The sequence below is a fragment of the Malaclemys terrapin genome, chromosome 9 (assembly GCF_027887155.1).
Source record: "Malaclemys terrapin pileata isolate rMalTer1 chromosome 9, rMalTer1.hap1, whole genome shotgun sequence".
In the NCBI taxonomy this organism is placed as follows: Eukaryota; Metazoa; Chordata; order Testudines; family Emydidae; genus Malaclemys; species Malaclemys terrapin.
In genome coordinates, this window is record NC_071513.1 from 63,762,630 (window position 1) to 63,775,452 (window position 12,823).

Genomic DNA, 12,823 nt, shown 5'->3' on the forward strand with positions numbered 1-12,823 from the left:
TGTGTTAGTGGCTCAAGGTCACTTGACATATGTCATTACAACACAATGGTGGTTAAAAAAAATAAAAAGATATACTAGTAGCGGTAGAAGACTCAAGCCTTCTCTTTGAAACTAGTACATAATTTTCCTGTGAGGTTCACCTACACTACAAATCCATCTGTAACCAAGCCCTTTGCCACAACACACCATAAGGCAGACAGGCTGTTAGACATATTCCAGGGACGGCCAAATTTACTGACCCTCTGAGCCACATACAACACCTACAGGGAGTGCCTCCAGGGGCTCAGGGCTTCAGCCCCACTTCTGCTGAAGCCCTGAGCCCTGGCAGGTGCATCCTGTGGGCTGAAGCCCTGAGCTCCCCCCTCCCTGCTGGGCAGAAGCCAGAGGTGACTTATGTGGGGGTGGGGGGGGAGAAACACGTGGGGGTCACAGGACCCCCAGATTTTTGCCAGTGTTTGTTGGCCCCACTCAGTCACATGGTGCCACCAGGCCCCCTCCCTGCAAAGCAGCTGCTGGATCCAGCAAACTGGTAAGTGCAGCTATGGGGAGAGGAAGCGGAAAAGAGGTGGAAGCTGCAGGGATAGCCACTGCTTTTGTTGATGCTTCCCCAAGTGAAACTAACTAAACTCTGGGAATTGCAGGGAGGGGCCGCTGAGGGTAAGAGGGAGGGTGTGCCTAGGGGGGCATGACTCAAGATGGGGGGGGGGAGGAAGACAAACCTTTAAATTGTGTGCCTCCCTCTCCCCCCCCCAATCAGCAGGCACCAGTCATCTCTGGCGGAAGCCCTAACCTCAATCCCCCAAACTTCTCACCCCTGCAGTCTGGTAGGCAGAGAATGGAGGTGGCAGTAGAGGGAGCCCCACGAGCCACACTTTAACTGTAAAAGAGCTGATGTGGCTCACGAGCCATGGTTTGGCCATGCCTGCCACATTCCATAGCCAGGCTGGGAAAAAAAAAAAAAAAAAAAAAATCTGTAATGGTGCAACATCAGGGCCTGAGTGCCTAAAATTTAGCACATGGGTAAGTCTTGGCAGGAACAGGATGTTAGTTTGACACTTATGCCATGTATTAAGCCTTAGTACGGCTGCTACACATATAGATAGTAAGGATTTGGATATGTCAGTAAATGCTCAGATGGCAACCACCATCATATTAGCATCTTCTGGATTTATTTTCATCATCCCTGAGAGACAGAAGCCAATTCCCAGAGATACTAGTAGTACTGAGAAATGTTACCTAAACAGGTATGTCATATGTAAACAGTCTCGATGGCTAAAGGAACCTTGAAAATTGAAATCTTGTCAGTTTTTAAAAATGTATTTAACAGCCTCAGGTACTACTCCTGATTCCATGCCAAATTTGATTTTAGAATCATTGGTATGGTTTTTCTTTATGTTCTTTCCTTAGTTGCTATATGAAAGGCCCACACAGATAACAGGGAAAGTATTAAAATATATTTTCTATTTTCCTATGTAATCTACTAAACAATAACAATATTAGTATAGTGTAAATTTGTATTATTTTTAATGAAAAATAATCAAGATATTAAATATGTAAGGTTGTGGAGCTTAGACCTTTACATATCTATTTTAGAAAGTCACTTTTATAGCACAGGTCTTAAGACAATTAAAAAATATAGTCCTTTAAAATCCTGATAATCTAGTCTCTCAACTGAAAACAGTTAATAAAGTCTCAAATAATCTGCTTTGGTTTCCAAGTTAGAATATACCATAAAGCAGAGTTTTTCAAACTTCAGGTTGCGATCCAGTATTTGGTCGCAACATGTCAGGCACTGGGTCGCTCTGGTCACCACCACCGACCAGGACATTAAAAGTTCCTTCGGCGGTTCTGGCCAACTAAGGCAGGCTAGCGTCTACCTGTTTCAACAGCACGCTGCGCCCCGGAAGCGGCCAGCAGTGGGTCCGGCCTCTAGACAAGGGAGCCACGGGGCTCCGCGCGCTGCCCCTGCCCTGAGCACTGGCTCCAAACTGGCAGGCAGGGGGAGAAGAGCGGCAAGAGTCACGCGCCTCCACCTAGGAGCCAACCTGCTGCTGTCCACTTCCGGGGTGCAGCGCGGTCCGCAGTACCAAGACAGGAGGGAAGTGTGCCTTCATACCCCCGCAGCACCCCGGGAGCCACCGGAAGTAAGTCCACACCCCAATCCCCTGCCCTGAGCACCCCCAAACCTGGAACCCCTTCCTGCACCCCAAACTCCAGCCCCACCCCAGAGCCTGCACCCCAGCCCAGAACTCTGACCCCCTCCCACACCGCAACCCCCTGCCCCAGCCGTGAGCCCCGCTAAACCCAGAGCCCCTCCTGAACCCCAAACCTCTCATCCCCAGCCCCATTTCACAGCCTGCACACCCAGCCCAGAACCCTGACCCCCCCTCCTGCCTCAGCCCAGAGCCCCCTCCGACTCCCTGAACCGCTCATTACTGGCTCCATCCCACAGCCCTCACTCCTGCACCCCAACCCTCTGCCCCAGTCCTGAGCTCCTCCTACACCCCAAACTTCTCATCCCCAGCTCCGTTGGGTAGTGGACATCAACAATTTTCTTCAACTGGGTCCCCAGAAAATGTTTTTGAAAACCACTGCCATAAAGCCATCTTTTAGAGATCCTGTTGTTGGCAGGAACACATTGTAGCTAAATTCTCTCAAATGATAATTTATTCAGTGTATTACTAATAGCCAATTATTAAATGTTATTAAAAGAAATTAATAAGTTTTGTCCATATAGTTACATTAAGCGGAGCTTGGCAGTTAGAATGGTTTTACAAAGACAGTTTACGTGCATGTAAGGTAAGTAATAACAGCTTATAGCTTTGAGACAGTTTGCTAACATGCATAGAAAGCAACACAAGACAAAGCATCTTGCTTGCCTCATTTATGGTTTATTTAATTCTGTAGTAGAGATTCAGCTAGCTAGTACAATCTTTTATCTTCACATTTTAACAAGTAGAGATTTGCATGCATACACTGAAAATTTAACAGCACGCAAGTTAAATTCTATCTGACTTTAGAATTTGCATTCTGAATTGATATTTATCAAATATTTAGTTTTATGCATGTTTAAAAGCATTCTATGATCATTAACATATATGCATGACCCCTACAACATACAACTCAGCTACAATATTGTACAATACTCCTACCAGAAAAGTAGAATCCAGTATAACACACTTAACAGGACACAGCAGAGTTACAAAGAAAGTCAGCAACAACTAGATTTTAAGGTCAGATTTACCATCAGTTTAAGTGCAAGTGAAGCCCTAAATGTGATTAAACAATTACTCTGTCCCATCATCTTGCCTCCTAATGCCAGACTGGAAGGATTAGAACTACCTGCAGTGCCACAGCCTAGCTGGGAGCTCACCTCTCAAAGCGCAGGGAGGATCGGTGGGTAGCAATCGATCTATTGGGGATCGACTTATCGCACCTAGTGAAGATGCGATAAAAATCGATCCCTGATCGCTCTGCCGTCGACTATGGAAATCCACCGCGGCAAGAGGCAGAAGCGGAGTCAACGGCAGAATGGCAGCGGTCGACTCGCCGCTGTCCTCACAGCCAAGTAAGTCGACCTAAAATACGCAACTTCAGCTACGCTATTCACGTAGCTGAAATTGCACATCTTAGGTAGAAGCCCCCCCCAAGTAGCGTAGACCTAGCCTTAGCCTCACTGCAGTGCCAGGGCCATTACTATCCACTTACCATGGGAGAGGAACTAGATAAGAGCCATACGTCACAGGGAAATAGGAACATTCAGTACACACCTCTCTGCACAGACAACGCACACCCCCTTAGGTGCACACTAACATACATCCTCCCACTGCAAACTCACCTGCCCACTCTCCCCTCAAGCAGCGCACATCCCCCGCTCCTCTCATTCACCCAGCCCAGCCCCCATAACCCACCCAGCCCCCAGCACCCCCGATCCGCTTGCTCCCAATCCCATAACCGCCCTCGCCCAGCCCCCGAACCGCAATCCGCTCGCCCCGACTCCCCTCGCCCACCCACCCACCCACGCTCAAACAGAGCAGGGGGCTCCCTGCGCTCGGGGCCGGGGTGCAGCCGCCCCCCAAGTCCGTACCGCACCCCCCCCCGACAGAGCCGCCCGCCCGCACTCGCCCCGCCCCCCTCAGGCGCAGGGAACGGGATATTCCCCCTAGTCCCCGGGCACAGTTACCTAACGGGGAGGGGGACCCGCCGTCCCTCACTCACCAGGCGCCCTGGCTCCTCACAACCCCGCTCACCCAGCACAGCACCAACTTCATACACTCAGCAACGTGACTGAGACACCTCCCCGCGCCGCCCATTGGCCCGGGAGGCGCCGCCTCTGCAAGCGGCAGGGGCCACCCGCCATCCCATTGGCTCCGGCAGACATCGTTCATTTTACATAAGCCTCACGTGTGACACCATGTTTCCAGAAGCCGCCACGGCTGTTTTCGGGGCAACAACCCCCCCCCCATTCCGGAGCGACTGTCTGCCGCAGGCCAAAAAATACTCACCCCTCCACTGGGCTCGGCAGGCTACTACCAGCGTCCGCAACGGCTGACTAGGACAGCGGTTGCATCACGGCTAGAAGCGCAGCGAGACTTCGCTCTCCCTCAAACTGTGGCTGACGTCAACGAGTGCCGAGGGCAGACGGGACGGAATCAAAGCGTGCGTCACAAGGGGCGGGGCTCTGCATGGGCAGCCCTGAGGGGCGGGGCAAACGGCTGCTGCCCCCATCCCAACGGCTGCCTCAGTGGTGGGCACCGCTCAGGACAGGGCCGCCGGGGGTTGGGGGGGGGCAAATGGGGCAATTTGCCCCGGGCCCCGCAGGGGTCCCCACGAGAATAGGAGCTCTGGTCAAGTGTAGGTAGTCTCCTGGTCTATCCAAGGCCGTGATCAAGTGTCTTGATGTTTTTGGTCTTTTGGCCTGGAGATGAAAACCGTGTCTTTGCTTCTGGGACCTTGAAGTGAAAAAATTCTATAGTATTGTAACTTTTTTTTATGGAAGGGGCCCCTGAAATTGCTTTCCCCTAGGCCCCCTGAATCCTCTGGGCGGCCCTGGATCAGGATGGGTTTTACTTTGGGCTGGCATGAGTGATCCCCAGGAAAAAACTCAGCGTAGACTCGACATTTTAATGTATGTCGGACTCTTTATCTTGAAGTAAACCAGGAGGTGACCAGCCCCTCCCCCCCCCCCCCCCCCGGGGTTGACCTAGTCAGTCCGCTGTTCCTACCGTGGAGTAGCACCTGCATGTTCGCTTACCTTGAGGCTGCCCTTTCCCAGCTTGTACTGGGCCTAGCCCCATCCTAGTTGAGACCTTTAAATCATAGAAATGTAGACCTGGAAGGGACCTGGAGAGGTCATCTAGTCCAGCCCCCTGCAGTGAGGTGGGATCAGGTACACCATCCTAGATGATCCCTGACAAGGGTTTTCCAACCTGATCTTAAAATCCTCTAATGACAGTGATTCTACAGTTTACCTTGGAAACCAATTCCACTGCTTAACTACCCTTATAGTTAGAAATATCTAACCTAAATCTTCTTTGTTTACCCTAATTATTTCTAGTCCTACCCTTCCTGAACATGGAGAACAATTGAGTGCCAGTTTCTTTATAACAGCTGTTAAGATATTTAAAGACTATTATCAGGTCTGTCCCCCCCCCCCCCCCCCCCGTCTTTTCGCCTGATGAAATATGTCTAGGGTTTTTTTTTAATTTTCCTCATAGGTCAGATTTTCTAAACCTTTTTTCATTTTTGTTACCCTCCTCTGGACTTTCTCTAATTTGTCCATATCTTTCTTAAAGTCTGGCATCCAAAACTATAGACAGTACTCCACCTGGTGCCTCACCAGTGCCACTTGCTCCCAGCTAATTTTAAAAGGGATGCTGTCCAGGTTTGTTGGTTTTTTTGTTGGTTTTTTTTTTTTTTGGGGGGGGGGGGGGGAGGGTCCTGAAAGAAACAAATGAGAATACACCACTACCTTGATATAACGCGACCCAATATAACACAAATTCGGATATAACGCGGTAAAGCAGGGCTCCGGTGCAGGGCTGCGCACTCCGGTGGATCAAAGCAAGTTCAACATAACACGGTTTCACCTATAACGAGGTAAGATTTTTTTTGGCTCCCGAGGACAGTGTTATATTGAGGTAGAGGTGTATTGTCCAGGTTCTATTCCCTGTCCCCTTTTCCTCCCCACTTTTCCCTACACTTTTAAGTGAACTACTTTTCTTATTGGGTTGTTTAAAACCAAAGTGGAAAAACCATTTGCCATCTCCAAATATGGGAGTTCCTCTACTGTTTTCTCACAGCAGTGTGCTAATGAAAACTGGGTTGTATTCTTCTTTCATCCCAGTTTTCCAGTGGTTATAGCAGTTTGTAGCAGTACAGCAAGTTACTCCTGATAACACTGGTATTAATTAAGAGGCTACCAGGTTTATTACTCCTACAGTAGTGCACATACCTGCTGACATAATCAATTATTCTTGTTCACAGCCAAAGAAACAACCAGCCATCATATTAGCCCCTGTCTTGCTAGAAACACACCAAATAAAATGGTTGCCAAGTACAGCAGGACTAAACTGTTAGAGCAGTGGTCCCCAACATGGTGCCCGCAGGTGCCATGGCGCCCGCCGGGGCATTTATGTGCACCCGCCTAGTACCCAGCCGGGGGGAAGAAGCCGAGGCCCCACGCCTGCCGGGGACAGAGAACGCCGGGGCCCTAGCAGGCGCAGGACCGCGGCTTCTCTCTGGCTTCTCCGGGGCTGCAGGCTGCGGGCACCGGTCAGTTCTCTGTCCCCAGCAGGCGCCGGTGTTCTCTGTCCTCACGGCTTCTCTCTGGCTACTCTCTGCACTGCCGCCAAAAAAAAAAAAAAAAAGCTCTGACTCTGCAGAATGGACGGAATGCCGCCCCGTAGCATGTGCTGCCCCAGGCACATGCTTGCTTCACTGGTGCCTGGAGCCAGCCCTGTATGTGAGTATTCTTCCTGAACTGATACTGCTGTTTTCTTGTGCTTTGCAATTTATTATTTTTTTAACATTTTGCCCCAAAATGAATGGTTCAAATAAAAGACAACGTACGTATTATTTCAACGCAGAGTGGGAAGAATCCTATTGTTTATTGAAAATAAAGGGAAATTGAGTTGCTTATTGTGCGGGGGTGCTGTTGCAGTGCCGAAAAAACATAATGTCAAATGCCATTTCCAAAGTAATCACGGCTCTTTTGACATTAGCCATCCACTTAAATCTGAGTTGAGAAAGGTTTGATTTGAATTGATTAATTTTCTTCTATCTGCCCAACAATCTGTTTTCACTAGGCAAGTGGTAAAGTCTAAAGGTGCTACTATTGCTTCCTTTAAAATTGCTCATCTGCTCGCAAAGAAGAAAAAAACCCTTTCAAGATGGTGAATTGTTGAAGAAAGCATTTTTGACTGGTGCTGATTCCCTGTTTCAAGGATTTCCTAACAAGGGTGAGATTTTGTCGGCAATACAAGACTTGCAGTTATCAGAAAACACAGTTATGAGGAAGATACATGCAATTTCAAGCGACATGCAAACTCAGCTAAAGGATGACTTAGAAATATGTGACTGGTTTTTACTGCAATTCGATGAGTCGACAGATAGATCAGATACAGCGCAGTTGGCAGTTATGGTGAGGATGGTATTTAGTGACTTCACCGTAAAAGAAGAGTTACTAAAAGTATTGCCTATGAAAGGGCGAACAAAGGGTGAGGACATCTATAATTTATTCAAATCATGTGCAACATCAATTAGTATGCCACTACACAAGCTGTCTGCGATCACCACTGATGGGGCACCAGCAATGATGGGCAGTGCCAGTGGATTCATTGCACTCTGTAAGAAGAATGAATCCTTTCCAAACTTTGTCTTATCATTGCATTATCCACCAAGAAGCTTTGTGCGTCAAAGTTCTTTCTTTTCAACACGACATGAATGTCGTTATTAAAATAATTAACTCTATTCGAGCTAAACCTTTGCAACACCAACTTTTTGAGGCCCCGTTGGAAGATGTTGATGATAAACATTCTGATCTTATCTTGCACACAGAAGTACGATGGTTGAGCAAAGATAAAGTTCTTGCACATTTTTTAAGCCTAATTGAATCAAAGAATTTCTGAAAGTCCACAAATCAAAACTTCGAGCAACTAGAAGACTCCAGCTGGTTAATGGACTTGGCTTTTCTTGCCAACATCACTGGCAAATTGAACATTTTAAATCTTGAGCTCCAGGGAAAACACGTGTCTCAAATGATAGGTTCTGTAAAATCATTCAAAGCAAAACTGATCTTGTGGATGTCACATCTGAAACGAAGTCTCATACATTTTCCAAGTATGAATAAAATGGTATGTGACCGTGATTTTAACCCATCACCATTTGTTATCCATATTCAAACACTTCTGGAACAATTTGATAAGAGATTTCAACAGTTCACCATCATTGAGCCTGGAGTTGCCTTTCTTGTGAATCCTTTTACTTGCCAAATAGAGGTAACAGAAATGTCCACATCAATTGCGAGTCTCATTCAAGTAAGAACAGAAGATGTGGAATTGGAGATTTTGGACCTTCAAAATGATATTGTTCTAAAATCCTGTGCAACAGATGAAAATTTTTGGAATCTGGTTGACCAAAAGAAGTTTCCTGCCTTAAAAAATGTAGCATACAAAATAAAATCTTATTTCGGTTCCACTTATCTATGCGAAGTTCTGTTTTCAACAGTGAACATCATAAAATCAAAATACAGATCTCGGCTTACAGATGCCAATCTTGACGATTGCTTACGAACGGGAATATCATCCTACTCTGCCAGCTATGAAAAATTGGCTGAAGAAATGCAGTGCCAAAAATCACACTGACTTTATTAGAAAAACCACATGAATTAATGATACCTATTTTCCAGTAAGTGCTGATGAGCGTGTATGATTAACTTGTGTTTAACTTTTTTTCACGTTTGTTTGTTTTATTGAAATCCAGATACAAGTAACAATACAAAGAATATTTTAATTAACCATAACTGGCTATCTATGTTAAAGTAAGAATAATAAATATATTTGGACCAGCAGTTCAACAAAGTTTTACTTTTTTTAAATAAATAAGATGAAAACTGTTTATGATATTTATTTTTGTAAAAACTTAATTTTTCTTACAGGTAGATAAAAAAAGAGCAAATTCACATGGTAAGGTGAAAGAGTAATTGCCGAATAATTTAATTAATACCTTTTATTTGTAAAATTACCTTTTTATCTTATGGATTCATATATTATGCAATATTAAATATGCTTTTCATATTATTTAATGTACAAATACAAAATAAGCCTTGAAAAATTGTTGGTGCCCGCCACACTCTTCTGAAAAAAAATGAATGTGTTACTGGCCACAAAAAGGTTGTGGACCGCTGTGTTAGAGAAATATTTAACTTTTAGGCTTCAATCTTGCTAGCACTTTTGCACATCTCACAGTTTTATATACTGCCTGCCACCATAGTATCCAAGTACTGTGTACTTAATGTATACTAGTCCCGATGGGGGCTACTTATGTAAATGAAATTAAGACAGTGTAAGTATTTGCAGGATCAAGGCTTAACTTTAAAAGAATCCAGCCAATAAACAGATAATTTTGTTTACTGCTCTGTCTTTTCTATATTTTAAGGTTAAAAGCAGGGTATTGTTTTACATGGTGTTTCTTACACATTTTGATAAATAAAAGAAAAAAGAAATACTGTATGTGTGCAATGTGGTTGAGTTAACATTACTATGAGAATCTTAAAGAGTTCTGCCCCTTTAAAATCAGGAGCTAGTTTATTATTGGCACCAGAACAAGTTACTCTTGAGGCCAAAAATCAACCTCTCATTTTTAGTGTGTGTTTGGCATATGTTCATCTCAAAGTTTTCCACTTTGTGAAATTTACTATTTAATTATCACACATTTACACCATCCCAGTTTTCCTCTCATAAGACTTGTCAAAATTCTGTATCGCATCCTGCTTGAAGTTTTATCTAGGGCCCCCCAGTCCTGAAAGGCAGACCCCTGTGCCCACAAAATCTCACTAAAGTTAGTGGACCTCCATCTGGGCACAGCAGTCCACCAGCATGCATTGCAGGTTCGGAGCCTATGTTCTGATCTGGCACGCATCACTATGTATCACAACCTGCCCCCTCCTGACTACACACTTTCTTCAACATTGGTGTCTCTGGGTGTCTAGAACAGGCCTAAACAACGAGGAGTCCTTGTGACACCTTAGAGACTAACACATTTATTTGGGCATAAGCTTTCGTGGGCTAGAACCAAATAAATGTGTTAGTCTCTAAGGTGCCACAAGGATTCCTTGTTGTTTTTGCTGATACAGACTAACATGGCTACAACTCTAGAACAGGCCTGTTACTCCCCAAAGCTTTCTCTTGGGACATTTGACTGTGAGCATAGAGTGATCCTGGCTGCTCTTCCTCTATTTTCAGGGCCCTGCATATCTCTTCACAACCCCACTGAACACCTCTGCCCTCTGGGCTTTGAAAATCACGAAGCTTTTATTTAACCTGACTACACAGAACAAGGGCTTTCAGTTACCCTTCTTATTAGTGTATGTCTACACTGGCAGTGTTTCTTCACTGGCAGTTATATTGCCACTTAGAGAGCACTGAAGGGAAACTGCTGTTGTGTGTTCACACTGTCAGCTGCCTGCACAATAGCATGTTCACACTTGCAGCTATCTCACAGAGCATCTCTTCCTCTTTTGCCGCTAAGTGTTGTGGGAAAGTGGAGGGAGTCGCGGGGCATCTTGGATCCTGTCCCAATGCCTTGTGATGCATTGCTTGGCATCCCCGAAATCCCTGTGCTTCTGTCCGCATTTGGCACCATCTTTCAACGGTTTGTGTAGTGCACGCTCTGCATCTTCGGTCGGCAGGAATGGATCCTGCACTGTTCACAAATATGCTGCTCGCTCTGACTAACACGTCATGAGTGACAGTGGAGTTATTCCTTAAACTACAAAGGCAAGAGGTGTCCAACATTGATATCGCCGCACGTAGTATCTACGACATGAGATTGCTTGTGGAATTCACAAAGGTGCTGACCACAGTGGAACGCCTCTTTTGGGCTTAGGAAACAAGCAGTGAATGGTGGGATCACATCGTCATGCATATCTCGGATGACGAGCAGTGGCTGCAGAACTTTCGGATGAGGAAAGCCACATTCATGGGACTGTAAGATGAGCTCGCCCCAGCCCTGTGGCGCAAGGACACGAGAATGAGAGCTGCCCTGTTGTTGAAGAAGTGTGTGGCGATTGCTCTGTGGAAACTGGCTACTCCAAATAGCTACCGATCGGTCGCTAACCAGTTCCGAGTGGGAAAGCGAATCACTGGACTCATGTTGACGGCAGTGTGCAGGGCCATTAATCACATCCTGCTGCAAAAGACCATGACTTTGGGCAACGTGCGTGACTATGTGGATGGTTTTGCACAAATGGGCTTCCCTGACTACGGAGGAGTGATGGATGGCACGCATATTCCAATTCTGGCACCAGACCACCTAGCCACAGAGTACATTAATCAGAGGGGGTATTTCTCGATGGTTCTCCAGGCACTTGTGGATCACCATGGGCGTTTCATGGACATTAACGCAGGCTGGTCCGGAAAGGTGCATGACACACTCATCTTTTAGAACACGGGCCTGTTCAGGAAACTGCAAGCAGGGACTTTCTTCCCAGACCAGAAGATCACCATAGGGGAAGTTGAAATGCCCATTGTGATCCTGGGAGACCCTGCCTCCCCTTAATGCTGTGGCTTCTGAAGCCATAGATGGGGAACCCTGACAGCAGCAAGGAGCGGTTCAACAACAGGCTAAGCAAGTGCAGAATGACTGTTGAGTATGCTTTTGGCCGTTTAAAGGCCTTCTAGCACTGCCTATATGGGAGACTGGACCTGGCCGATGACGATATTCCTATGCTTTATAGCTGTGTGCTGTACGCACCATAATATTTGTGAAGGGAAGTGCTGAACCATTGAGTCTCAGCACCTGGAGGATGAATTTGAACAGCCAGAGACCTGGGCTATTAGAGGGGTGCACGATGGGGCTATAAGGATCAGGGATGACTTGAGGCAGCAATTTGAAGCTGAAAGCCACTAATATTTGTTGCTGTGCTTGAGAGTGCAGTGTTTGTAATGCTAGGAGGTGATTGTGATTTGTATGGACGATGCACTGTGAAGGTTTAAGAAAATTGCCTATTGCTTTGCAAGGCTATTTTTGCTTTCAGTTAATGGAATAAAGATTGCTTATAAAGCAGCGCACAAGCGACCAGGGAGCTTTGCGAACAGGGGCTGCTAACAGGGAGTTTCGCAAGGGAGTTTGGAAGGGGAGCAGGAAGGGGGCGAGGGTCCCTTGCCAGTTCCATCTGTTTTCTCTTGATTCCCCTTAATACCTATAAAGCAACTACATTCATAACTTTTCGCTTAAACAACCCTTTCAGCTGACAGGGGGCTGCAGACGGGAGTTTGACAGAGGGAGGCTTACGATGGTTAGGAAGACCCGCAACACCTGTGCCAGCACTGCTACTGTCTCCTCCACCTGTGCCTGTAGCCAGACAGAGTGCCTAAGCATGGATGCCTCTACCCAGATCCTGGTGTGGTTTTGCAAAGACTGTAACTTGCAATTTCCACTTACTGATATCCAGGCTGGGGGGACCATCCAATGTGAGAGGTGCCTGCTGGTGGAATCTCTCAGGCAGCAGGTGGGAGAGCTACAGGAGGAGGTGGCTAGGTTGAGGAGCATCCGTATCCATGAGCAATTCCTCGACAGTGTCCATGTGGAGACAGCTGAGGTA

The 12,823-nt window shown here is 46.4% G+C and overlaps 1 protein-coding gene across 5 annotated transcripts in view; it reads right to left on the reverse strand.

The window, feature by feature from the left end:
• The window catches only part of PER2 (period circadian regulator 2), an 83,398-nt gene extending 78,750 nt beyond the window's left edge, over positions 1-4,648 (reverse strand). For 3 of the 5 annotated variants that reach the window (XM_054039270.1, XM_054039263.1, XM_054039265.1), the window contains exon 1: positions 4,506-4,648. The gene's annotated coding sequence lies outside the window, so the exon portion shown is untranslated. Of the gene's footprint in view, positions 1-4,183; positions 4,393-4,505 lie in introns of those variants that run through there. The other 2 variants (XM_054039267.1, XM_054039266.1) reach the window with 2 other exon arrangements.
• Between the last annotated feature and the right edge of the window lie 8,175 nt (positions 4,649-12,823).